Source organism: Phacochoerus africanus, chromosome 11 (genome assembly GCF_016906955.1).
Source record: "Phacochoerus africanus isolate WHEZ1 chromosome 11, ROS_Pafr_v1, whole genome shotgun sequence".
Classification (NCBI taxonomy): domain Eukaryota; kingdom Metazoa; phylum Chordata; class Mammalia; order Artiodactyla; family Suidae; genus Phacochoerus; species Phacochoerus africanus.
In genome coordinates, this window is record NC_062554.1 from 52,544,190 (window position 1) to 52,569,627 (window position 25,438).

The 25,438-nt window shown below is 42.1% G+C and overlaps 1 long non-coding RNA gene across 2 annotated transcripts; it reads right to left on the reverse strand.

Annotated features, from left to right (window-relative positions):
• Nucleotides 1-3,063: 3,063 nt before the first annotated feature.
• LOC125110879 (uncharacterized) lies at nt 3,064-25,352 on the reverse strand. Of its 2 annotated transcripts, none has more exons than XR_007130756.1 (4): nt 25,199-25,352; nt 4,239-5,985; nt 3,580-4,080; nt 3,064-3,287 (listed from the first exon to the last, which is right to left on the reverse strand). It is a non-coding gene; the product is annotated as an uncharacterized LOC125110879 (long non-coding RNA). The 2 variants fall into 2 exon arrangements; XR_007130757.1 differs by lacking the exon at nt 25,199-25,352 and adding an exon at nt 22,617-22,810.
• Nucleotides 25,353-25,438: the final 86 nt, after the last annotated feature.

A 25,438-nucleotide genomic window follows, 5' to 3' on the forward strand; every position in this document is an offset into this window, starting at 1 on the left:
GCTGGGGATGGGGAGAGAAGCGGGGGACATTTCCTAGCTTCATCCCTTTTATAAAAATCGAAGTATAGTTGATTTACCATGTTTCAGGGGTACAGTAATTTGATTCATTCTATATATGCATATTTATCCTTTTTCAGATTCTTTCTCATTACAGGTTATTACAAGATATTGAATACAGTTCTCTGTGCTATCAAGTAGGTTTTCATTGTTTATTTTATACATAGAGGGGTGTATCCTCTCTGGTGGCTGTTACCTCTGCCTAAGGGCCAGTAGGCAGGTTTCCCTGCCCTGATGAATCTGCAACAGAATGACAAATAAATATATACCCGAGTGTTTGAAAGAGTACAAATGATTTTTTTTTTTAAGGGCCTCACCCATGGCATATGGGTGTTCCAAGGCTAGGGGTCTAATCAGAGCTACAGCTGCTGGCCTATACCACAGCCACAGCAAGCCAGATCCGAGCTGCCTCTGAGACCTACACCACAGATCATGGCAACACTGCATCCCTAACCCACTGAGCAAGGCCAGGGATCAAACCTGAACCTCATGGTTCCTAGCCAGATTTGTTGCTGCTGAACCATAATAGGAACTCCCAAATAATTTTTTGTTGTTCTAGTTTTACTTGTCACCATCAGCATCACTTTACCAGCATAAATCAGGCAATCCTCACACACAGGTTAAATATTCACAGGGCACATTTTGAAACATTCACCAGTTGTTTTAGAGCTCCTTATTTGACTAAAACCTGAAGTCAAATAAGGAGTCCCAGATCACATAATGTTTCCACATAGAGCCTACTGGAGATTTTAGAGCCAGGTTGCTGGATGCCAATGCAATTACAACTTATATAATACTTGCAAACAGAAGCTTTGAGATGTAATTGTCTGATAATATTTCAGTAATGAACACATTTTTATTGGAAATCTATGATTTTACACACATTTATACAAAAGGAACCCTATTTTTCTGAATATTACTAACCCTTAAAGTTCTGTATGATGGGTTATCTTCTTTGATCAATTTTGTCAGCTTAACTCCACCTCCAACTAAAGGATCTTTGGCCTGGAAGAGATTTCTGGACCTGAATCTAGAACTAGTGCACTTGCTCAGGGTCTGGCCTGCCTTGTTTTCCCCTCTACTTCCCACTTGGTTTTTGTGTACTTGTCCTTTATTCTGTAAAATATAAAGAATGGAATTGCACAACAATTGGACCAAGAAAATTAGGGTGTGACAGGGTATTGTAACATGGGGCAATGTGGGAGTGAGAATCTCATGGAACTCCAAGGCAGGAAACATCTAGGACAGGCTCAGAAGGATTGGACCTGGAGGGTCAGTCTGGATAGGATGAAACTCTACGGGCTGCACCATGGGATTTTTATGAATCTTCACTTTGAGCTTAGCCCTGGGTGTGACAATCAGTCTCCATCTGTCTGTACCCCTATTCTTCCTGCTCCCAGTAACCTTCCTCACATTGTATCTCTTTAATTTGAAGTGTGTACTTTGCTTCTAGTTTGACTTGAGACCATTCTAGACACTAACCACACATCACAGTAAGCCCCCCATGAATCATATAATATTTGGAACCATTCTAGTCATATAAACTAAATAAACAACCCAGAATGGAAGAATCCACCATATTTTCTACTTTGAAAGAGGTTAAAGTATAATACTCATTACAACATGATACAATTTTGGGGAAATTCCAGAATACACTTATTGAAAATATTTTAAAATTAATTTACATATTAATATTTTTTGGAGTTTCTGTTGTGGTGCAGTGGAAATGAATCCACAAGCATCCATGAGGACGCGGGTTTGATCCCTGGTCTTGCTCAGTGGGTTAAGGATCCGTGAGCTGTGGTGTAGGTCACAGACACAGCTCGGATCTCGAGTTCCTGTGGCTGTGGTATAGGCCAGTAGCTAGAGCTCTGATTTGACCCGTAGCCTGGGAACCTCCATATACTGTGGGTGCGGCCCTAAAAAGCAAAAAAAAAATTTCTATTTGGGCAAATAAAATGATAGAAACTCATAACCTGGATATCAGGAGGAATACTACCAAACCTAGAATAATATATATGTGTATATAAATCTATGGTAAAAAATAACAAGTGTCTGTATTTTCTAACACATAGGAATATCAATATGGTAAAACATTTTAACCTAAAGTCAGTGAATAATAATTTGGGATTGATTTTTGTCATTTCATGGCTTATTATTTTTGTTAGGAAAACTACACTGAAGATCTGAAATGCTTACATCTCCTTGACATTTTCTGTTGCCGGGCTATGCCCATAAATGAAAAACCCTCAGTTTTCTATCAATGAGTGCACTGAATGCAAGGTAATACTTAAATATTTTTGAGGACTGGGTAGTAGAACATTCCTCACATGCCAGGAGATAGGGTAACTGGCCAACACTCAGCCAGCTGCCCATCCTGATACACTTGGCTTTGACCCAAGAATAAGATGATTAGAAACATGGTGACTTAGGGCTACCAAGGTCAGGAGTAGCTGTGCTTGGTAGTTTCCAAAAAAATGGTGGCAGGGACTAACTCTCTCACATCTAGTATACTACCTATTCCTCTCGCAGAAGTTCGTGTTCTCTAATTTCACCTGGATTTTCTCCAGCCCTTGTATAACACCAGCCCCCACCAAATACCACTTCTACTCTCCTCCCAAATTTTCCAAAATCTTTTGTGATTTCTTGTCCCTAATTTTATCCAAACTGCTTTCTCCTGATCTTCTCTCAGAAGCACCATCAGAAAAGCACTTTGCTCCCTTTGCCAGAAACTTGAGAACGCTGAATTGGGCCAGGTTTAGCAACCGAACTTAAGGACAAGTAACGATTACCAGGAGATAGGTAGCAGAGAGAAGAGGATCCACCCAGAAGGCAGACATGGCTTTTTTTGGCCTATGCCTTTGTACTTTCTTGTTAATGGAAGCAATGACACGAGAAAGACAGAGCTTCCATAGCTAGATCTACCAGAATAGAGCCGTGGGTCTGGGTTTTGGGGAAATGTAACATGTAAGATGATGTTGCCACTGGTTGAGGAAGGGCAAAGATACTGGGAGAGAATGGTTTCAAAATCTTATTTTATTTTCTGTCTTTGTGTATACTTTCTTTGTATTGTTATCTAGGGGATTTAAAAACATCCAAAGTCTTTTCAACATCATTACACTTGTCCTTAAGGCAGCAATGTGTTTCTCTTAGTAAGTCATGAAATAATTGGAACATTCCTGCTTCACAAGGCCTACAAGATAGTTTTGAGTAACGGTAGAAATATCTCCCTAAAGAGAACAAAAAAGGAAATGTGACCACCTTGCTTAATCTCACCATCTTCTAAGCCATGATTTCCCTCCAGAACTTTAACACTTTTGTGTACACAGGAATGAGCCCCAAGGCCGTGTCTACTTCTCAGACAAAAGACATCTGCCTCCCACACAGCTTGCACCCCAGGTCTACATATGGAGAAGCCCTCTCCGCCAACCCTCCCCTGGACCAGATTGCCTCCACATCTCGATGCTAGGGATTGTGGACACCAGAGGTGATGTTTTATGTCTCTTTCTAACCTGCACTTACCTGTACGACGATGATAAAAGTAAAAGTGGTCTGTGGTACAACTCGTCGGGGAGAAAAGATTAAGTTTCGAGCAAGACTTTTGTGGCTTGAGGCAAGTGAATCCATCATAGAAATCACATGCATTGCAAAATCGAAACCCTAAAGAAAGAGGAAAACTTAGATGCAGAGCTCTCGGGAGAGGGATTCTGCTGCAGAAGCAGCCCCCACCTGTAACCATCTACACTCAGGTGGCACAAAACTCACAAGAAGGATGCTGACACCCTCCCTGGCTTCCACCAGGAATCATGACTCCCTTCAGGAAGCCAAGGGCCCCCTTCACACCCAAGACTGGGGGCTAAAAGAAGACATTAGAACAGTGAGGGAGGAGAGTGAGGTATCAGTCAGGGGGAGTAGACAGACAATGTGTAATGGACTCAAAAATGTCCCCTCTCATTGTGGCATTATTTATCCAAGAATTGCAAACGAACTACACCATACATTTCCATGTCAGGACTCTGTCTCCTGCGAAGAGAAGAAGAAAAATTCTCCTTGAACCACTTCATACCAGCCCCAAGAGTCAAGTCACCAAATCCCTCTCTTCCTCTCCACACATTCTCTGCCCACCCATTCACCCCCCCGCCCCTCCCCCCGCCGACAAGTGCACCCTCACCAGGCCTCACCCTCATTCATGAAGAGCACCGTGAATACGCCCAGCAGAAACAACCGGAACATCCTGGGGCCCATTCCCAAGAAGGTCCAAGGACGAGGTTCCAGCTTTTTTTATTCTCATCACCTGCCCTCAGGCATCCCATTAGAATCACAGAATCATAAATTTCAGGTCAAACCACCTGAGTCCTCTCTACAACCTTTCCAAGAGACAGTACATCCTGTCTGGGTTTCCACCTACTTAGAGCTCAGGCCAGGCAGAGGCCCCCCTGCATTGTTAGATCTGGCCTAAGATGTTCTTGCTGGTGTCCAGTCTCTCTCCCGAGTACCTCTTCACATGGTTGTATTTCTGTTTGTTGGTCTGGCACACAAGACATGTGCAAGTCCACATCCACAGGAAGTCCACTCAGGTCTAACAAGGCTGGGGTCGCTGAGCATCTGTGAGGGAGTTTCCTGGTCCCTTGAAGGTACCATAGCCCTCCTGCTCCCTCCAGAGGCACTCCCTCCTTACAAAGTGAGGCCCCAGGATCAGAGACCGATCCCCCACATGCGGTCTGACTGCCTGGGGCTGCACGTCTCTGAGAGATGGATGGGACAGCCCAGGAAAGCAGGTGAGGAGGTGAAAGGGACCTCAGCTTCCCTCCAGCTTTATGCATTCCATTTTCCAAGGGGAAAAAGATCACAAATGATTACTACAGTGGAGAGTCATACACTGAGGGTTCTGGGGAGAAAGGGGAAGAAATATTTGGGTCATCTGCCAAAAAGCGGGTTTGGGGGTACTAGAAAACACAGCGATGGGTCTAGCTGTAAATTTACCCACAAAACTACCTTACCACACTTCCCATGGCCCTTCTCCTGTTGGAGTTTTGTCTCCAGAGGACTCAACCCTATGTGTCACTCCACCGCTTTTCCTCACTGAAGGGGGCTTGGGCCCTCTTCTCTGCCAGGAATGAAAGCTCCACAAATGTGAGAGTTCCGTGTATTGTGCTTTCTTCTCCTCAGCACCTAGAATGACGCCCCTTGCACACATATCAGATACTTCAACATGTCTGATGAAAAGAAGCCTGGCACGATGGGTAGGGCTCACCTGAGAGGCACAAGGGAGTGGTGCCTCTCTTCTGACAGCCTCGAACTCCAGGTTTGCCAGATGAAGTTCCTGGCCTTCACCCTGCAATTAGCAGTTAGGACAGAGAAGACCTGTCCTGGGGAGGGAGCAGGGGTGGGGCCTATACACCTGAGTGGGTTCATTCCCAGCCAGACACCCGCTCAACCCAAGCAGCATCCCTCATGTCATCTTCCTTCCCAGACTATGCCCTGCACCCCTCCCCATCTGCTGTGGGACCTCAGATCAGTTACGGAACCTCTCTGTGCCTCTGTGACTGCATAGGTGAAAACAGGAACTCTCCGAGGCATATCCGATGGAGTTGTTAGCACTGAATCAGCTCACGGGTAGGTAATGGCAGAGGGGAGGGAACAAATTTTAAGACTCTACTTGATGTCAAACAAAAACTCTTTGGACATGTCACACATTTTACCTCTTGAATTCTCTGAACAACTTCATAGCTCGGCAGTCATCTTACAGTTGAAGACCAGGATGCTTAGATTGGAGTTTTTTCCCCCAGGTGATGAGGCGCACATCTCCCTGATTCAGTGGGCCATGATCTTTCCACTACACTGTGCTGCCTCCTTCTCTCTACAATCTGGAGAAGGGTTCCTAGGGCTGGAGCTCCAGAGCGACCTGTACCCTGAGTCATCAGATAACTTGGGAGAGAGGGAGAAAAGGGTAAGAAAAATACTGTCTCTGTTAAGAAAAAAAAAAAAAGGGGAGTGGTGGTTCCTGTTGTGGCTTGGCTTGTTTAGAACCCGGTGTGGTCTACATGAGGATGCAGGTTCAATCCTTGGCCTCGCTCAGTGGGTTAAGGATCCAGCATTGCTGCAGGCTGTTGGTTGCAGTTGCAGCCTGGATCCACTGTTGCCAGGGCTGTAGCATAGGCCTCAGGAGGCAGTTCTGATTTGACTCCTTGCCTGGGAACTTCCATATGCTACAGGTGTGGCCACAAGGAGACAAGACAAACAAACAAACAAAAAACAACAAGAATCTCTAATAGAGAAAATACTCATGGGCAAACTCCTACTGAAATTAGGGGTCCCACAAGCCTCTCTGGGATTAAGACTTACATGTCACTGCCAGGGAAATAATTCACGGGGAGACCTCCTTTGTAAGTCTTGCATTTGGAACATGGGAGACACAGGCAGCAATTCATGGATAGTAGTCCCGGGGGGTCTGAACCGAGGGCATGAGACTTATCCCTTCAAGTAAAAACTCTTACTCCCTCTGGGAAGGTGCTCCTGCACTGGTGATTAAACTCTAGGCATTAGTCCCAAACCCCATGTAGCCAAACGTTTTCCCCTGTGTTTTTTCACGCAATTCTGAACACTATTCCCTGTGGAAATGTCACAGAAATTTGGGGATTTTTACCAAACTTACTAAAAAGTCAATAAAATTCCCTTTGTGCCCCCGAATCTGAGAAAAACAATGCAAATATTTTGCTCTATCTCCATATAATATAGTTGTATACAACTATATGTGTATCTCATAGTCATGATAATCAACCTGTCATAGTTGACACTGTAAATGTGATATTCTGAATTTTTGTTGTGGAATGTGTACCCTCACTGCTGTACCTCACTCTCCCTCCTAGAATGTCAGACCCCAAGTGGCAGCCTGATTCAGGAGCTGGTCCCTGGTAAAATCCCTTAAAAGAGGCTTATTTATTACAAAGTTGTACTGGGGAAAGGTGGTGGACCCACAACTGTGCAACATAACTCTATGGCATTCATTATTTTGATATTCCCCAGGCAAAAGTGAACTGCATGCTATCATTTTGTGTTCCCCAATGCCAAAGCACAAGGATATACCAGAGGTAAGATTTCTGGAAGGTTTTGGCATTTGGGATCCTTTGGAGCCATAGAGTCCTGTCAGCCAGAGGAGATGTCAGATGTTTCAATTGGCAGAGACGTCCCTTCAGAGGTTTTACCTGTCTAAAGAGCACTATAGGCCAGGGGCTGAAGTTAAGTACCTGGCTTGGCAAGGAGAAGAACTTGGCAGTGGGGGTGGCTGCAGGAATGACCTGTGACCTGCTAAAGGTTAACTGTCACTAAGGCTTAGATTTGTCTCATGGGTTGGAGTGGGCAGTAAGATCAAGAACAGATTCTTCTAGAATGGTCTTTGAAGTCAAGGACTCAGGTTCAGAACAGACTGGTTTCTCTCAGATGAGTGAGTAGCAAGGAATTAACTAAGTTCTGATTCAGGGAAACAGGGTGACATATGGAGCTCTACAACTCAGAATAACCAAAGGCTACAGAAATATCTAAAGGACTGTGTAGATCCCTACAAGGAACTCCACTGAAGTGTCCTAGCAATGGTTTCTTCCTTCATCTCCAGACATCCGTTGTCTTTGGGGGTTTTTATAGGTATTTCCAAGTGCCTTTCTAGATGCTACACTCCCAGCCACAAGCAGTGTTCCTCCAGGAGAAGGCAATAGGAGCTGACTCAGGATCATTGGAAAAGACTCTTATTTCCAGACCAAGCCCAGAGTCTGGCATGATTTCCAGGATTTTGAATGCTGTGTCAGTTCTGCTAGTCCTCAATTGCTTTCCTGAGGACCTAATCCTGAGTCTACTCATACCCCCCAACTTGGGAAAGACAAAAACCCAACTCTTCAACTCCTTCCACAATGAGTGACTGAAAGAGAGCCTCAGAGTCAGAGAATGGTTGATTCCAAATGGGCCCAATTCTTTTTTTGTTTGTTTTGGTTTAGTTTTGGCTACACCCATGGCACATGGAAGGTCCTGGACCAGGGATCAAATCTGAGCCACATCTGCACTGGGCTGATGATCAAACCCATGCCTCAGCAGTGACCCAAGCTACTGCAGAGATGCTTTTTTTTTCTTTTTTTCTTTTTTCTTTGTTTTTTTAGGGCCACACCTGTGGTGTATGGAAGTTCCTCCCAGGCTAGGGGTCAAATTGGAGCTGCAGCTGCCAGCCTACGCCACAGCTGTAGCAATACCAGATCTGAGCCATGTCTGCAAACTACACCATACCTCATGGCAATGCCATATCCTTAACCCACTGAGCAAGGCCTGGGATCGAACCTGCATCCTCATGGATACTAGATGGATTCATAACCTGCTGAGCCACAGTAGGAACTCCCACAACGCTGGATTTTTAACCCACTGTACCACAATGGAAACTCTGAAAGGGGCACGATTCTTATCTGCTGTGACTACGGCATCTGTAATAGCTCCCAGTGAAGTGCTCACCATCTTGGGCCTCGCTTAGTGAGACTATTGTGCTTTTTGTTTTGTCTCTTTGCCTATACTTTCCTGATCTTTCTCTTTCCAGGGCCCTTTCTCTCTAGTCAATAATGTAGCTCATCTCATTGAAACCAGGGTGCTTGCAAGGGTGAGGTAATGAGAGTTTCGTTTTCCTCTGTTTACCTGGCAGTCAAGGAGGGACTTGTGGGCCACAAATTGTTCCTGTTATTACACACAACAGGTTATACCATAGGTCACAGAAGCTATTTAAGATTCAAATTATTTACCCTTTGAACCAAGTTCTGTAAATGTAAAGCAACTGTCTTTGAAGGTTACATAAGAAAATAATGGTATGCATGTACTGTCTTTGGTTACATAAGAAAGATGGGATGGTCTGATAATCATTGTGTTGTGAGTCACAAATTTTTATGTACCTGGAAGAACAGCTCCCATACCTACTTTTGTAATTTGTGATGTGAGAATAATGAACCATCTTGCTGCCTCCCTTCTCTCAAAGAGAATAACAAAGAATAGCTAGCCTTAAAATATGGTTTGAGAAACAATAGTTTCAGAATTTCAGTCAGGTCTTTGCACAGCCATTGGTTGGCAATCAGGCACCAATTACTCCATTGCTTCAGAGGACAGGATCCATTGGCCCATTTTTCTCTACATATGAGGCCACTAAACATGGTTTAGAAGGAAAGTGAACAAGGCTTTCACCATTCTGCATAATAAGATGAAATACTATTCTTAGGGTTGGCATAAATTTGTGCAGATTACATTTAGGGGAATATTTCCCTTCCTGATTATGACCTTCCTAAACTGACCATGCTGTCTCTGAAAATAAAGTTTTCAGAGAGCAGTAAGCTTGTGTATGTGTGTGCCTATGTACACACATGTGAGTGTGTGTGTGTGTGTGTGTGTGTACACAGGTACATGCATACCATTATTTTCCTGCTGAATGGCCAGAAAGATTGAGGAGGATATAAAAACCTCATGCTGCTGGGTGATCTTAAAGGGAGGGAACTTGGTAGAGCAATGCCATCTAGGACTGTTTCGTGGATGCAAAGATGTAAACCCCTTTTGAATGGGCAGACCAGTGGTGAAGACCTTTAGACCACAGATTGTCCCTAACTACTCTCCTCTCCTCTGAGGATCTTTTCCATCATAATAATCCCTATCCCTGCCTGAACAATTGATTTTGGGTGAAAGAGTCTGTGAATTATTGTATGTCAGAACATACACTAGGGGGCAAGAAGTGAGTCCCTGAGAGCAGGCAGTAGGGCACCTGATGGTACCTTTTGAAAGGCTGGCGGGGGTGGGGTGGGGATTTATACTATGGAGGATTTAAGATAGAGGCATGAAGCTGAAGGGAGACAACCATAGCAAGGAACTAGGCTGTGCCCATGAAGGTGCCACCTGTGATAGGTTTTATTTTTCTGTATTTGTTTTCTGTCCCTCAAATCATGGGAATAGACATATATTGTGTGTAGTTTAAAATTTTTGCTTCTTTTGTTAAACCAATCATTCTCAAACATCATAACACTCTAAAATCTCAAACAACCACTTATTCTAGTATTACTAGAAATAAATGAGTAGGGCAGTAGAAGTGTGGCCCTCCCACTTTTGCTACTCCACTGAACCCCAAGCCATGATGGCAGCATCTTATCACTGTACACTGTGCTTCAGACTACCTGGCTTCAAATCCCAGATATGCCTTCTACTAATGATGTAATCACGTCCAAGTTGGTTAACTTCTTTGCGCCTACTTTTCCTTATTAACAACAACAAAAAAGACTAATTTTAGTATATACTCATACTAATAATTAAATTCATTTTAGATGTTCCCTGGTGGCCTAGCAGTTAAGGGTTTGGCATTGTCACTGCTGTGGCGCAGGTTTGATCTCTGACCCAGGAATTTCCTCATGCCATGGGTACAGCCAAAAAAAAAAATATTAAGTTAACTTTAAAAAGTAATGATGCTAACCTCATAGGTATCTTGTGACAATGAAATGTGATGATTCATGTAAATGGTTTAGAATAGTGTCTACTACAAGAAAATTTTCATTAGATGCTAATGACTGTGATTAGTATATTGAGAACCATAGCCAAAGAACTCCAGGAAATGCCTAAAATCAAACTGAACAAGGGTTCTCATGGAGCTAAAACTAATGTATTTAAATAATACAGAAGTGAATATGATAATACCAAAGCCCCTTGATCTTAAATAACCTTGCAAGAGAAGCCCTCTAAAGGCAGGGTTCACAAGAAGACAGAGAGCCTGGAAAAGAGCTCTTTGAATTACTCCTGAATCAAATCACTGAAGTGTGGAAGGTGGTCAGCCTTGAGGAAAATGGGCAGTCAAGAGTGAGAGACATCCTTTGAGACCTGGATTAGACAACTGTTATGATTTTGAAGTAACTGATGACAGCCCCTTAAGAGCACTGAAATGAGTATTTGGCTTTACAGATAGGAGCAGAGATTAGCATATTCAATTCCTAACCACCTATCAGAGAGAGAGAAAAATTCCCTGAGGTTGCAGAGGCAGAGGGGACGGAGCAACACAACATAGCATTGGAGAAGGTAATGGCTAGTGATTTTTACAGTAAAATATTATTATGGAAATTTAGATTTCTGAAGAAGAGCTCTGATAATTTCTCACTGTTCATTTTCAGAGGAAAAAGAAAGACAAGACATTCCATTGGCCTGTAGGAGAATATTTAAGGTTTATAGTTGACACTATAGGCTGAATCTTAGCTTTCTTGATAGGGACTAAGGTAGATAGATATGGCCTGGCCACCAAGGTCCTACATAGAGATCCCAAGGCTTCTGAGACTGGCAGAAAGTACACAAAAGAATAAAATTCATTTTACTTTTGGCTTCTGCAGCAGCCAACTTTATTGTCCAGGGTTGAACTGGGATTTGTCTCACAATGAAAACAAAGTCAGGAGGCAATATTCAAAGATTGACATTCAAAATCAGATAGGTAGAAGACAATAGCCTCAGATAATTGTTCTTGGGGGAAAAAAAGGAAAGGAAAGAAAGAAAAGAGGTTAGCAAAACTCTAGTTCCTTCTCAACAAGTCAACAACTGGGGAACTCAAGAGAAAATTTCTTCATGGTATAGAGTGGATGCCCCAAAAACTATGATGTTTAAGTCTACTCTGTCATAGAAAGATGTATATGCAGTGAAAGATAAACATCATATGATATCACTTATATGTGGAATCTAAAAAAGGATACAAATGAACTTGCAGGACAGAAACAGACTCAAAGAATTTGAAAAACTTATTATTACCCAAGGGAACAGCTTGCAGGATGGAAAGGATGGACTCAGGGTTTGGGACTGGCATATGCACACTGAGGTATGTGGAATGCTTGGCCAACAGGGACCTGCTGTATAACACAGGGAACTCTACCCAATACTCTGTGATAATCTAGGTGGGAAAAGAATCTAAAAGAGAATGGATGTGTGTATATGTATGATGAATCACTTTGTTGTACAGCACAAATTATCATAACCTTGTAAATCAACTATACTTCATTAAAACTTAAAAAAAAGAAAGCTGTGAATGAATTCAGAGGAAGGAAAAAATTAATGCCCTCCACATTTCTAGCTCTAAGAGAAAGTTGAGGGGGTTGAGGGAGAGAAGAATGAAAAAGCAAGTACTTTGTTTGTCCCTCATGGGCTCCAGGAGTGGGAATTTGACAGCTTGGCAGAGGAAAATCTTGCCTTATTCCCTGTCTGAGACTTTGGGAGGGAATTCTCCTTACACACCATCTTCTATCAAGCTGTGACAAGGGTTTCTCATGGTGACCATGGTTTAACAGCATAGGCAGCAAAAGGAGACACTAAGGAAAGTTTTCTCAAACCACCTTTACTTGTGTATGGAGTGAACACTAAATTAAAAGTCAGTGGGCCTGCCTGGGGGCTTGATATGGGACACCAAGGTGTTAAAAGGCACAGACTGGGGTGGGATTGGCAGGAGGGATGGAGCAGAAACCACTGAGCCAATGGGCTGAATGAAGCACCCAGCCAGCAAGGGCTAAGAGGAAGTCCATTTGGCAAAGGGAAAATGGCCCGTCTCCTGGGAGTACTGTCTGAGGCATAAATAAGAAATGGACCACAAGTTCACCAGGCACAGACAGACAGCACCAGAAACCTAGTGTGACCGTACATGGAGAATTAACATGAGACAAATCTGTGGGTCCCCTGACAACTAAAGTCAAGTCTCGGGGACTGACTTTCTGAGTTTAGTGGTTGAAGACACAGGTCAATACCATTCACATGTTCTGCTACCAGGTGTGTTTGGTTACATCTGCAGGGCACAGTAGTGGTGCATTTTTTTTTTTTAATTATGCAACACTAAATACCTAAAAAAGTCACATAAATATCCAGATTTGTGGATATTTTAAAATCTACCTTAAAAAACATTTTGTGGTATTTTTAATCAACAAAGGATTCGTCAATGCTGAACCTGAAATACTGCATGGACTTTGGCCAGAGGTCCCCAGCTGCTGCCCTTTCAGAGAATCAAAAGTTGTCCAGTTTCTTAGAGCCTCTACTGCTCCATATTTTCTCCAGATATAACCAACTGAGCCTAATTCATAACATTTGGTTGGCAGTTTTACAATCTACACGCAAATATTAATTAGAATTCTATCACTTGCAAGTATCAGTAATAGGAATCAAATTAGCTTAAATAAAAAGCGGAACTTCTCCTAAGAGTACTCTGGTGTTTCACAGCACACAAGTAGAGAATCACAGGAACAAACTTAATACAAATACCCAAATACGTCCTCTCTTCTCTGTCTCTTTTCACGAATACATATTTTTCTCTTCTCTGGCTTTAGCTGAGCTTTCTCTACCTCTTCATCTGCTTTTAGGAAAATGGTCATCATCAAGAGTTGCAAATGTGTATCTCCTCAGCCCTAGAATGGAGCCAGCCCATTCTGGAATCCAGCCTTATGCTGAATTCCTGGAGAAGGACACTGAACAACTCAGCTTGAGGCAGTTGCCCACTCTGGACAGCTCTGCTGAGCCACTCAGGACTCTATCCTTCATTCCTCCCCCCAGCTCCAGGAACAAGAGATTCCTGTCTACAGCCTCTGCTGTTCACTGCAAATGCTATTTCTGGCCATGTCTGTCTGATGAACCACTGGACATAAAATCCTGGTAGAATGAGTGACTTTTTGCACAAATGTTTGCTCCCGGGACACTGCAAGATTATACTAGTTCAGAAGTACTGAATCTTCCTCTGTTCTCCCTTCCTGGAGAAAAGATTAAGAAGAATTGCACTGAGACACTATGGAAAACAGTATGGGAGTTGCCATTGTGGCTCAGCAGGTTAAGAACCTGACACAGTGTCTGTGAGGATGAGTTCGATCCCTGACTCCACACAGTGGGTTAAGGATCTAGCGTTGCCAAAAGCTGAGGTGTAAGTTGTAGATGCAGCTCAGATCTAGGATTGCTATGGCTGTGGCGCAGGCTTGTAGCTGCAGCTCTGATCCAACCCCTAGCCTGGGAACTTCCATATGCCTCAGGTGCAGCTAGAAAAGAAAAGAAAAGAAAAGAAAAGAAAGAAAACTAGTATGGAGGTTCCTTAAAAATATAAAAATAGAGTTGCCATATGATCCATCAATCCTGTCCTTGGGCATACATCAGGACAAAATTCTAATTCAAAAAGATACATGCACCCTTATGCTCACTGCAGCACTTCGCAACAGCCAAGACTTGGAAACAACCTAAATTTCCATTAACAGATGAATGGATTAAAAAGATGTGATACCAAAGCAATACTGAAAAAACAAAACAAAACAACAACAACAAAAAAAACCCAGAACTGGAACAATCAGGCTCCCAGACTTTAGACCCTACTACAAAGCTACAGTCATCAAAATGGTATGGTACTGGCACAAAATCAGAAATACAGATGGTGGAAAAGGATATAAAGCCCAGAAATAAATCCAAACACCTATAGTCAATTAATCTATGACAAAGGAGGCAAGAACATACAGTGGAGGAAAGATAGTCTCTTCAGTAAATAGTGCTGGGAAAACTGGACAACTGCATGTAAGAGAACAAAATTAGAGCATTGTCTAACACCATACATAAAAATAAACTCAAAATGGATTAAAGACCTAAATGTTAGGCCAGACACTATAAAACTCCTAGAGGAAAACATAGACAGAAGGTGCTTTGACATAAATCACAGCAACATCTTGTTTGATCCACCTTCTAGAATAAAGACAATAATAAAGACACAAATAAACCAATGGGATCTAATTAAACTCAAAAACTTCTGCACAGCAAAGGAAACCATTAAAATAATGAAAAGAAAACCCACAGAATGGGAGAAAATTCTTGCAAATGACTCAACTGACAAAGGTTTAATCTCCAAAATATACAAACAACTCATACAATTCAACAGCAAAAATACCAAACAACCCAATTAAAAAATGGGCAGAAGACCTAAATAGACATTTCACCAAATAAGACATATAGATGGGCCAACAGGCACATGAAAAAATGCTCAACATCACTAATTATTAGAGAAATTCAAATCAAAACCATAGTGAGGAACCACTTCATACCAGTTAGAGTGGCCATCACTAACAAGTCAACAAATAACAAATGCTGGAGACAGTGTGGAGAAAAGGGAACCCTCCTACACTGTTGGTGGGAATGTAAATTGGTACAACCACTATGGAAAACAGTATGGAAATAACTCAGAAAACTAAATATAGAACTACCATATGACCCAGCAATCCCACTCTTGGGCATACATCCAGACAAAAATTTCATCGAAAAAGATACATGCACCCATATGTTCATCACAAGCCAAGGCATGGAAACAACCTAAATGCCCAATGGCAGATGAGTGGATTAGAAAGATGTGGTACATATATACAATGGAATACTACACAGCCATAAAAAGGACACAACAATGCCATTTGCAGCAACATGGATGGAACTAGAGACTCTCATACTGAGTGAAGTAAGTCAAAAAGAGACAGACACCATATTATATCACTTACATGTGCAGTCTAAAATATGGCACAAATGATCTATCTACAAAATAGAAAAGATCATGGACATCTAGGACAGAATCGTGTTTGCCATTGGGGAGGGGGAGATAGTGGGATAGACTGGGAGTCTGGGGATAGTAGATGGAAACTCTTGCACTTGGAGTGGATGGCCAATGAGACCCTGCTGTATAGCACAGGGAACTATATATCTAGGCACTTGTAATGGAACATGATAGAGGATAATGAGAGAAAACATATATATACATGTATGACTGGGTCACTTTGCTGTACAGCAGAAATTGACAGAACATTGTAAATCAATCAGCAAAATTTTTTAAAAAAAGATGTGGTATGTATACATAATGCAATACTACTAAGCCATTAAAAAATAATGAAATAATACTATTTGCAGCAACATGGATTGACCTAGAGATTATCATACTAAGAGAAGTAAGTCAGAAAAAGACAAATACCTTATGATGTCACTTACTTGTGGAATCTAAAATATGGCACAAATGCACTTATCTATAACACAGAAAGAGACTCACAGACATAGAGAACAGATTTCAAGTGGGAGAGGGGGTGGGAGAGGAATGGATTGGGAGTTTGGGATTAGCAAACTATTATATATAGAATGGATAAATACCAAAGTCCTACTGTACAGCACTGGGAACTATATTCAATATCCTGTGATAAGCCATAATGGGAAAGACAATGAAAAAGAATATTTATATGTCACTTTGCTATACACCAGAAACTAACAACACTGTAAATCAATTATATGTCAAAAAATAAATTAAAAAAAAAAAGAACTGTACTGATTTTGAAAGAGCAGTGCCCACAGGGAGCACAAGTCAAAATAAAGAAAATCAAAACCAAAAGAAAATGAAGCCATAATGGCTTAGAAATTTCTTAGAAGATTAGGAAGAAAAGCAAGAAGAGAGGAAATAAATCAGTTTGACTCTGCTCAAAGAAGTATTTTACGCTTGAAGCCAAATCTCTTGGAACCATTAAAAACCATGTACAGAAATTAATCATGCAACATGATTATTTCCAAACCAAATTATATTTCTTGTTTTTTAAATATATTTTAAATTTTCTTTCTTCCTTCCTTCCTTCCTTTCTTTTCTTTTTTTTTTCTTCTATCTTTTTAGGGCCACACCTGTGCAGCATATGGAGGTTCCCAGGCTAAGGGTCCAATCGGAGCTGTAGCTACCAGCCTACACCAGGGCCAGAGCAACACGGGATCTGAGCAGCATCTGCGACCTACACCACAGCTCACAGCAACACCAGATCCTTGACCCACTGAACAAGACCAGGGATCGAAGCTACATTCTCACAGATGCCAGTCTGGTTCGTTAACCTCTAAGCCATGACAGCAACTTTGAACCTCTATTTAATTTTCTAATTATAAAATAATACATAGCTGTTCTAAATTTTAATAGAGGAATATAAAAAGTTTATGTTCTTGCCCACCCACACCCCTCACACATACATACCCACCCTCAAATCATATACTTTTGAGATAAGCAGTTTACAGTGTGATTTAAAATTAAATTCTTAAGTGAAAAAGCTGGCAACTGGAACAGAAAGCCTCCTCCACCAGCAGACCCTACAGCAGATCTGATCCCTCTAAAATACTCTCTTGCAGACAGCACCCCTTTGTGGATAACAGTTATGATTGCCACAGGATGAGGCTGCTCCTCTTGCTAGTTCATTTTAAAGAGAAGCAGAGTCACTGCCTCAAGGTTTTCATTTATCCAGGAAGTATTGACTGATCCCACCTCTAGGTTCCAGGCACTGTCCTAGGATCTGGGAAAACAATGATAAATATGGTGGTCATGGTCCCTACCTTCATGTAATGTATACATAAGTAATCAAGTAAAAGAACAAAGTCTGACATGCGCTGTGAACAATCCAAAGAGGGTACTGGGTATAAAATATAAAATAACAAAGTGGTCAGAGAAGAGCTCTGGGGATGGTGACATTAATAGAAAGAAGGACGAATATTCTGCTCAGTATGGAACAGTGGATGGGAAGGGTATGCAAAGGTCCAAAGGCAAGTGATAAGTATGTTTATTCAAGGAAATGAAGGAAGAATGGGGTGGGCTTAATGAGAAAAGGGGAGAGAGAGAGAGAGAGACCTTAGTTGCTGTGGGAAGAATAGTTTAGAGAAGTGAGACCACTGATTAGGAGGTGAGTGCAGTGGTCCAGGCTAGAGATATTAGTGTTTAGTGTTAGAGTTTTAGTAGTAAAGATGGAGAAAAATAGCAGCATCTGAGATATATTTGGGTGGAAAATTAGTGATCTACTGAGATTAAGACAGGGGTGACTATCAAAGACTCCCAAGAGTTTGGTATGAGCAACTGGGTAGAAGTTTCATTACTCCCTGAGGAATCCTGGACATGGGATATGAAGACCAGAGATCAATTAACCTAATACATATTACATTTGAGAGTCAAGTGAGACAGTCAAGTAAAAATGGCAAGTAGGCAGTAATTATGTGACTATACAGCCCAAGAGATAAGACTGGGATGTAAAATTAAAAGCAGGGGTCGGGGGGCAGGATGGGAAATATGATGGTTAATTTTGTGTGTCAACTTGACTAGGGCTAAGAAGTGCCCAGATATCTGGTAAAACATTATTTCTGGGCACATCTGTGAGGGTGTTTTCAGAAGAGACTAGCATTTGAATCAAAGTAAAGATCGGTCGCCTTCACCAATGAGGGTGGGCATCATCTAATCCACTGAAGTCTTGAACAGAACAAAAATGTGAAAAGAGCAGCAAATCTGCTCTCTTCATGAGCCAAGCACAGGCATCAAAGATCCTGGTTCTCAGGCCTTTGGACTCAGATTGAATTACCCCACTGACTTTCCTGGTTCTCTAGCTTGCAGACAGCAGACTGTGGGATCTCTGGGTGTTGATAATCACATAAGCCAATTCAACTGATCAATCAATCCTACTGAATCATATTGAATCTGCCAGTGATTCTAGAGAACAGAATTTTAAAGATGAGTTTTCTAAATCAGTTCTGGGGTTTCCAAAATTGGCTCTCTAATTTGATTAGATTTAAAGATACCAATGACCGACTTTATTTACAGTAGTAAAGAGAGAACTGATAGGCCATGGCAAGATCTGGCAATACAGAGGAGCAAAATATCTCCACTGAATACTCCTTATCAACCACTTAAAAGAAACAAGGATTAGATGGCTATGTCTAGATACTTTCAAACTTTTCTGGAGAACTCACAAACAAGATTGGCTGGTTGCTCCCAGTGTCATTAGAAAATGTGGTAAAAGAAAAACATGAGTTTAGGGATTCGAATTTGCAGCTCAAGGATCGCATAAATGACAGAAGCTTCTCTGCATACCTGAAAGAGAACTTTATCTTCCTTACCGCCCTCCTGGAGCCGAAGGGCTGAAACTGCCTAATGTAAGCACAGAACCTCACTGTGTGACTGGCTGAATTACAATGCAAATTGATCTCCCAGTCTTCACTTTTTTTGAGGGCACTAATTAGAAAAGGATGGGACCCCGTAAGTTGGAATGATAAATATGGGGACATTAAGCCTCTAAATTTTGGAGAGTCTTCTTGGCTGGTGGAAGAACCCTCCCCAACCCCAGCAGAACTGACTTCCCCTGCCCCAGCAAAAGTGGCCTAAGCACAATGACAGTGGCCTCCCCACACCCACTTGCCACACCATCCCCACCCTCAGTGGTATTAGCCTTTCCACCCCAGGTGAGGGGGTTAACCCTCCATTACATGAAACTATAATGGCCTCTTTCTGACAAAGTTGTCTTGCAAGATAACACTGCTTCTCCTCATCACCCACCCTACAGCCCCTCTTTGTTTTTAGACCTATAATTGGACTCAAGTCCTAATGGAACCCTAAGGTGTAGTACAAAGTATGACCCATGAAGAGATGAGCTACACTCCAAAAGAAGTGGGTGAGCTTTCTAATTTACACAAGCAGAAATCCAGGGAACATGCGTGGAAGTGGATACTAAAGGTATGGGATAATGGGGGAAGGCACATAAAATTGGATCAGGCCAAATGTATTAATATGGGCCCACTAAGAAGATATTCCACATTTGATGTTGTGGTTTAGGGGTTAGAAGGGAGTAGAGGAAGGAATTCAAAGGCTTTGGGAGATTAGAAAGTTAGAGTGTATTTGTCATTTAAGACCTACACACTCACATTAGGGAATTCAGAAGACATACCTTTCACTAATACTTAGAGAAAGAAATTTATGAGGGGAGCCCCAGGGTCCTTGAAGAGCTCTTTGATCATTTTTCTTTCTAGGCCAGATCTTACAGTGGAAACTGCAGTCACTCAACTAGAAAACCTAAATGCAATGGAAGAAATTGGACTCAAGGATGACAGGGGCCAGGTTGTAGAACCCAAACACCAAAAGCAACATGGGCCTGGCAACGGACAGCAGATCCCAAGTAGCAATCAAAATAGTTTGATTCATGCAGAGCTATGCCACTGGCTAATTATAGTGCTCCCAGAAGTGAAACAGATAGGGAACCTAATAAATTTTACTTGATATGTATAAGCAGGAAAGTTCTATATCAAATGATCAGAAGTCTAAATCAAATAATTAGGGAGTTCCTGTCTTGGCTCAGCTGTTAACGAACCCGACTGGTATCCAAGAGGATTCTGGTTTGATCCTTGGCTTTGCTCAGTGGGTAAGAATCCAGTGTTGCAGCAAGCTATGGTTAGGTCTCAGAAGTGACTCAGATTTGGTGTTGCTGTGACTGTGGCTATGGCCACAATTCAATGGTTCCAATTCAATCCCTAACCTAGGAACTTCCATATGCTGCAGAAGCGGCCCTAAAAAAGAAAAATAAATTTTTTTTCAATAAATTCTTCCCCCATCAGAATCTCCCAGCCACCATGTGGCTGGGCCATAGTGCCCTCAATTCTAAGACATTCAGCACAAGCCAGCAACCAGAAATGATCAGCACTACTCAGGCTAACAGCAAGGAACAGATAACACAATGCATTGGGTAGCTCTGTGGTATCTGAGACATACAAGTCCTGCAGGGATCAGCTCACTGTAAGCTTTCAGAAACTGGGAATTTGGGAAATCCTATCTATTCCCAAAGCTCTCAAATACCTTAGATTAATCAAGATTTACTAACAAAAATGAATTCTTGTCCAAAGAATATCCCCAAATAGTCATATGTCCTAGAAAAGCCTAGATTGAACTGAAGGTACCTTCTATCCCACAGGTCATCTTTCCTCCCACAGTTCCCGTTTCTTTCTCTTTCAGTCTTACTCTGGGTCAACCCTTGAGTCAATTATTCTCCTAGGTATCTTACTTTCATTCTTCCCAAAATTTTTCATTCAAAAATTAATGTTACTTCTCACAACCTCCTAAGGTTCTGAGAAATCAGGATCTTTTTCTGTCCGAGCGTCAGGTTGAAACTACTTTCTAAATTAGTCCCCTAATTTCTGGCTTTACTCTAACTACTTTTCCTTGAACTGTGGGCACAGAAATTTTCTGATCTTTTCCCTTCTCACACGAAAAAACTCTATTCAGTTCTTAATTCTTTTTTTTCTAAAAATGGAAACATCTTTAAGAAATACACCAGATACAAAGAAACATGGTGTAAAGAAAACCTCATTCACAATCTGGCATGTCTGATCTTAGTCTTCATTTATAATAGTTGGTTCTCAATCAGGGATGATTTTTGCCCCTGAAGGACATTTGGTGATATCTGGAGAAATTTCTGATTGTCATTATTGGCATATTACTGCATCTAAAGGGTAGAAGCTGCAGCTGCGGACCTACACCACAGCCACAGCAGCACCAAATCCGAGCTGTGTCTGTGACCTACACCACAGCTCATGGCAACACTGGATCCTTAACCCACTGAGTGAGGTCAGGGATCAAACCTCCATCCTCATGGATACTAGTCAGATTCATAAACTTTTTTTTTTTTTTTTTTGGTCTATTTTCTAGGGCTGCATCTGCAGCATATGGAGGTTCCCAGGCTAGGGGTCTAATCGGAGCTGTATCCACTGGCCTATGCCACAGCCACAGCAATGCCAGATCTGAGCTGCATCTGCGACCTACACCACAGCTCACAGCAACACCGGATCCTTAACCCAATGAGCGAGGCCAGGGACTAAACCACAACCTCATGGTTCCTAGTTGGATTCGTTAACCACTGAGCCACGATGGGAACTACAAGATTCTTAACCTTCTGAGCCCCAACAGGAATTCCTCATCTCCATTTTAAAAGTGAGAAAACCGAGTCAAAGAGAGGCTACATAAGTTGCCCAGGTCACAAAATTAGGGAGTGGAGGAGTCAGAATTTGAGCCTAGATAATTTGACCCTAGGGCCTACAGCCTGAGCTATTAGCCCATATCCTTTAATATTATTCAATGTGTCTGAAAGAATCCAAGAACAGAACAGCTAGGACTGAACTAGTAATTAGCAGGGAAAAGGAAATGGAGGAGAGCTGAGTAGTACAAAGGAAATGGAAGAGATGAGACTTACAAGGGAACAAATGACAGAATAATGTTTATGAGATATACCGGGATGAGAAAGAGTGAAAAATGATCATCCCTTAAGGGGTGAGAGCATGGGGAATGGATAGTACCATCAACAGGAATAAAGAAATCACAAAGGTGAATCCAGAGGGTAAAGATGAATACTATTTCAGATATGCTGCATTTGGAAAGATGAAAAGATATCCATGTAGACATTCTAGTGTGCAGATAAGACAGACTTTAGACGCTTGGGAGAAAAGTAAGGGTTGAAATTATAGATTTTGCAATTACCTCACATAAAAGGAATAGTGGAGCAGTTCCTGTTGTGGTGCAGCAGAAACAAATCCAACTAGGAACCATCAGGTTGTGGGTTCGATCCCTGGCCTCGCTCAGTGGGTTAAGGATCCTGCATTGCTGTGGCTGTGGTGCAGGCTAGCAACTGTAGCTCTGATTCCACCCCAAGCCTGGAAACCTCCATATACTGCAGTGTGGCCCTAAAAAGCAAAAAGAAAAGGAATAGTGGAAGCAACAAAACTGTTACGTTCTCCAAGGGGTTGGGGGGAAGGTCCAATCCTTGTGGATCAGCAACAGTTGAAATGCAGAAGTAGGGAGGCAGGTACAGAACTAGGATGGGGTAGTCTCCCAGAGTTCAACAGATGAGTTTCAAGAAGAGAGCAGGCTGCCTTTTCTTTTCGTTCTATACTGTCTACTGGAAGATCTCATTCTCAGCTGTTTCTTCAGCTACCCTCCACCTATATACAAATGAGAGAAAAAAGAGGACTTACAGTTGAAGTTTGAAAATGTCAACAAAGGGGTGAGGTAAGCAAAGATATCATAAAGGAATGACTAACTTAAGCATGAAGATATAACCAGCTGAAAGCAATATTTGAATGCATAAAGATGCTGATGGGTTAATAAACCAGCTAAGCCTAATTAGGGAAAGGATTTGGAAAAGAGTTGTGTTACTACCAAAAGGTAAGCAAACCATGGTATGCAACACCACTAAGAAGCAATCAGTGAAAATTCTTATTAGGGAAACTCCCTACAACCAACAATATGGCAAGGGAAAAAATGGAGGAGGAACTTGTAGAATAAGAGAAGCTTAAGACATCAACCAATCACAACATGTGAACTGAATTGGATCCTGGGTCAAACAAGCACAGTAAAAAAAAAGTTTGAGACAAGTAGAAAATTAAACTGAATTATTTGATGATAGTAAGCAAATACATTAAATATTTTAGCTGTAAAATAATATTGTGGTACAGGTTCAATCCCAGGCCCAGGAACTTCTGCATGCTATAGAAATGGCCAAAAAATAGATTTTAAGAAAAAGTCTTTTATTTTTTAAGAAATCATATTAAAATATTTATAGATTTCAGATACTTGATATTTGCTTCAAATTAATACAAGAGGAATTATGTGGATAATGATATAGAACCAACAAGATTGGCCAAAAGTTAATAATTGTTGGAGCTAGGCACTGAGTTCTTGGGGCTTCATTATATACATTTTTTCATATGTTTGAAAGTTTCCTTCATACATTTTTTTTAAAGATGCAATTCGGTTTGCAAGAATAGGATTTCCTTCCATATACTGCAGTTTAGAAGGCCCTGGTTAAGGTTTTTTAACCTGGGTTCAGTGGATTTCAAGGAAACATGAGGATTATGAATCAGATTGAGACAAAGTTGGAGGATGAAGTGATCCAACAAAAAACAAGGATTGAGTGGAACGCAAGATACCACTTGAAATATGACAAGAGATAGATCCTCCAAGTTGTTATCAATTAACAGGTTTCCAAGATAAAATTTGAACATAAAGGATAAGAGGAACTTAGGGGGATGGGGCTGTAAGGAGTTTGCTGAATGATCAAACCAACAGGTAAGAAAAATGACTGTCCACTCTTTGTTTCTAAGAAAAATTGGAGGTTCAATGCCAATGAAAGAGACATGAAGGAAGAGATGACCAAACCTAAACATGGAATATTTGTTCATGAGAAAAGGATGTGTGCACTAAGTGGTGTTAAGACTTTGGAGATCTAAGGGGAGGGTCTTCAAATCTTCTGTCAACTTCTCCTTTATTTTTCTTTCCACCCACAAATCCAAAGTGCCTTCGAGGTAGGACCTGACACAAAGGGGTTAAGAGTAAGAGCTAAAATGACGTTTGAGGAAAAGGTTTAACATTACTTTCTCCCTTTCATAGACTCGTGAATTTAGCAAAATAGTGTAAACTAAATGTGTCCACCAGCACCTTCCTATCTGTGAGATGAGGTACAGAAAGCTCAGGACTTGAAAGACAAGTTGCTTAGGTTGCAGGGCAGGGACTAGGACATTGAGTTGTGAAGACCTCTACTTTTGTGTGTGTGTGTGTGTGTGTGTGTGTGTGTGTGTGTGTGTGTTGTCCTTTTTTTTTAGGGCCGCACCCGCGGCATATGGAGGTCCCCAGGCTGGGGTCAAATCGGAGCTGTAGCTGCCGGCCTACACCACAGCCACAGCAATGCAAGATCCGAGCCGTGTCTGCGACCTACACCACAGCTCGCTGCAACGCCGGATCCTTAACCTACTGAGCAAGGCCAGGGATCGAACCGGCAACCTCATGGTTCCTACGGGAACGATTGGGCCACGACGGAACTCCTCTTTTACTTTTTTAGATCTCAACCTCTGTAATTTTCAAAGCCTAGACCTTTTCTCTCAGGTACGTAAACAAACAAACAATAAAAACAATGTTTAAGGGTAAGGTTCTGTGAAGGGATTAGTCGGGAGCATTCCTGAAGAAAACCACAAGCGAGGACTCCTTCTGGCAAGGGAGTCAGAGTGGCCAGAGCAGTTTGAGAGCTCCGTTGGCAAGGACTGGAGACACAGCAATGGCTCAAATCAGAGAGCCTTAAAAGCCACGGAAAGGACTCAAGGCGTGGATGCAAGTCTCAGTCTTTACCTCGAACCTGTATTTATCTAACCTCGGGGACTGTCAGGAGGGAAGCACCAGTCCGCAGGCTCTGAGAGCACCCTTCTCCCGACGCCTCGGAACTGGCGGCCTCCAGAAGCAAGAAAGCTGGAAGACTGATTCCCTTGAGGTGGACGGAACGTTTAAACGCCTCTCCCCAAACCCAGCTACCTCGCCATTTACCGAGGCTTGAGAGTCCTCTTCTTTCCTTCCAAGACGCCTGAAGGCGCCGCCGAAACAGTTCCGGGTTACGTCCTAGAAGACCGAATGGTGTTGGCGTTTCGAATCCACCGCCGGAGTCCCGGGCTTCCTCCCGCCTGTAGAGGAGGGCTAAGAGAAAATATAGACCAATCAGGATCCAGTATTGGGAGCTGTTCGCCCTCTGGGCCAATAGAAAGGAGGAGGGAGGGGCCGAGGATGGCC